The sequence below is a fragment of the Arachis ipaensis genome, chromosome B03, assembly GCF_000816755.2.
Source record: "Arachis ipaensis cultivar K30076 chromosome B03, Araip1.1, whole genome shotgun sequence".
NCBI lineage: Eukaryota > Viridiplantae > Streptophyta > Magnoliopsida > Fabales > Fabaceae > Arachis > Arachis ipaensis.
Genome location: NC_029787.2, coordinates 130,272,838 through 130,276,460, shown reverse-complemented (window position 1 = coordinate 130,276,460; position 3,623 = coordinate 130,272,838).

Genomic DNA, 3,623 nt, shown 5'->3' with positions numbered 1-3,623 from the left:
AGTGAGTATAAAAAATTTATATCATTTAAGTTATAGTTCGTTGACAATATTATTTTTATATTTATACTTTCATTTAATGTCAAATGTTATCGTTTTTATTTTCGTAAAACATTTAATTTCTACTCTTAAGTATTATTAATTTTTTTAAAAAGTCTAAGTAACTAATACTACTGCTAATAATTTAATAAATCAACCAATTTATAGCAAAATTCTGATTTTATATTAACAAAAAGTTGATTTAACGTTAATTTTTTTCGTAGTATCTCTTAATTTAATAGGTTAAAAATTAATTTGTCATAAATTTAAACTTCATTTAAGAGTTTTTTTTTTCCCCAAAGATAATACTTTTATTGCAATTAAATGATTCAATTACAATACCTACACAAACAGGAATAAACATATACAATAATAAAAATTTGGGGAACTCTCAGAAACAATAATATCAAGCTAAAGCAGTATGGATTAAAACAAAAAAGACAAGTTATTCTCTCCTCTTTAGTTTCAGTTGCTATGTCTCCCAAGTCGCTCAAATTCTTCCGCAAATGTCAGAGCTTGAGACAGAATTTTTTCAACTTCAACTCTGCAATTTTAAAAAATGAGAGCGTTCCTGGACAACTAGATCTGTCATAGAAGGTAACTTACTTGACTGATTTTTTCTTTTGAGTCTCTTCTTCTTCTCACTGCTTCCATCAACTGACACCACCACTCCCATGGTTCCATAGTCGGATCTCTGGGAATCACACTTGTTACTGGTGATTGATTCCAGACTTGCACAACTCCCAGACAGAAAATCAGAGCATGGAGGTGCGTTTCTGGCAGTGAAGAACATCGCGGGCATAAATTGGGGATCTGAGGTATCCTCTTATGAAGATTTGTCTTCACTGCTAGCCCTTCGTGAGCAAATTTCTATAGAAATGCCTTGATTTTTGGTTCGCATCGAACCTCCCAGATGCTCCTCCATAGTTGTCTACTTTGAAATCTGACATGAAAATCTTCCATAGGCTTATGAAAAAACTTGTAAGCTACTTCATATCCCGTTCTAATATTGTACTGACCTGAATCATGTTTTATCCATCACCTGACTGAATCTTCACCTTCTTCAATGTCTATTTGGCAGATTTGTTGTGCTATATTGGGACTGAACTTACTATGAATGAGCTGTGTATTCTAACCCCTTATCTCATTGAATAGTTGTCTTAACCAGATCAGATTTCTATCACTGCAGTCTTCTTCCTGTACTCGAAAGGGAGGTAAGTTACCAAACCATGGTTCTTCTTTGAATTTTACTATACCCTGTGTCGTGACTTTTTATTTGGTACCCTATTCCAGTACTTTTTCTGCCTTCCAATAAGCTCTGCCAAGCCCAAGATGGTCTCAGGCCTGGTTTCGCTCCTAAAAAAGAGGTAAGTCTAAAATATTTGCTTTTGAAGACTTTATAAAACATAGAATTTGGTTTAGTCATTAGTCTCCATCCCTGTTTTGCCAGCATCGCCAGATTACACGCTTTGAGATCTTTAAATCCCATACCGCCTTCCTCTTTAATTCTGCTCATTGTATCCCAGCTGATCCATTGAAATTTTTTTCATTATGTTTTTGACCCCACCAGAATTGCATCATCATTTTGTGAATATCATCTAATAGTGATTCGGGCAGTATAAATTGCTATATAAGAGTTTATTGCTTGCGAATAAATTGCTATATACATAATACAGTATTCACTTTTATTTAAGCAGAATAATAAACTAATCACTAAATCAACTCAAATTGATTCTTTTTTTTTCTTATATAATTCTTAGTAGATAGCTAGCAAACTAATTTTGACATTTATATTTATATATAATGCTTATTTTCTCGTCACTCCTCCTTTACTTTGCGTTCCTTTACTGATCATCAATTCTGCAATGTCGTGCATCTCTCTGACGCTGTCAATCCTCTAGTGATATGTGCACCTTTCCTACCGCCATTAATTCTGGACTGTTGTGTGTTTTTCTATCGCCATCATTTTTGTAGCGTTTTGTGCGCCTCCCTTACAGCTGTTAATTCTACAGCATCATGCATCTCCCTGCTACCGTCCCTCCTTCTGATCGCGGCGGCACTCATAGAAGCGTCTTTTATTGACAAAAAAAATATAAAATATAAAAAAATTCAAAACATAATAAAAAAGAACATCTAAAATTATTATACAAAAAGAAACTCTAAATCCTAACAAAATAGAATAATCAAAATCTATTAAAAAATATCCAAAATCTAGATAAACATTCAAAACTTAATAAAAGAAACATCCAAAATCTAACGAAAATAAATATTCAAAACATAACAAAAAGAAACATCTACAAATTATAAAAAAGAATATTCAAAAACTAACAAAATTAAACATGCAAAATCTAACAAAAATAAATATCCACAAATATAATAATAAAAAACACCACAGACGAAGACTAATACACACGATGCAAACTTCTGACGAGATAGCAAATGATGGTACAGACTTTGGACAAGACAACAAATGACAACGGTAGAAGACCGATTTTAGTGTGGTGGCACTGTGGCAGAAGCAGCCATGCGAAGGAGTATTGTTGCTAGAAAAAAAGTCGTGAGAGAGAAAAGAAAAGGTGAGGGTTTTGGATTTTTTTTTTTCAATGAGAGAGAGTAAAAGTGAGTTTTAGAGTGAATTGGAATGATAGTTAATTGTTAATTGACTGGTATTTTAGTTGATTACCTAGCATGATTGATGTTATTATACATGGAGCTAATATATTTATAGGGTAAAGTAATAAATTGGTTATTTACGTTTGGGTGTAATCCTGTTTTGGTCTTTAAGGTTTAAAATATTTTATTTGAATCCAAAAAAGTTTCATTTAGCTTCAATGTAGTCATACCGTGAGGTTGAAGTTAAATAATTAACGGAATGTCCTACATGACAGCAGTATAAGAACAAGATCGATAATTTGGAGAACAATTACAAACTCCAGAAGCACAAAATCAATCGTGAATGCATCAATACATTTATTTATCATTTTTCTTACAATTTAAATGAAATATTTTCTATAAAACTAAGGTGAATGATAAATAAATGTATTGATGCATCATCGGTTAATTTTGTACATTTGGAGCTTATACTTGTTCTCTAGATTATCGACCTTATTCTTGTACTACTGTCATATAAGACATTTCGTTAATTATTTAACTTTGACCTCACGGTGGGACTAAATTAAAACTAAATGAAATTTTTTTGGATTCAAATAGAATATTTTAAACCTTAAAGACCAAAACAGGATTTTGTCCAAACGTAAAAACCAATTTAGTAATTTACCCTATATTTATATATAATGTGATAAAATAGTTGACTTATTATATAAAATAGTATATTAAACAATTTTTTACCTTTTCTTTTAAAATAAAGGCTAAACTTTTCAAATATAATCTACCACATATATACATATAGTTGCTCCTTCCACATATATATTTATTCAAGATTTTCTTATTTTGCTGCATGTAGAAAGTGCCGAGGAAAAAGACCGAAGAGAAAAATTGAGAGCGAGAATGAGTTATGGAATTGATATTTTGAGTTTATGTATTATGGTTTCATGGTTTGTGGTTTGGAAATAACAAATTTAAAAAAA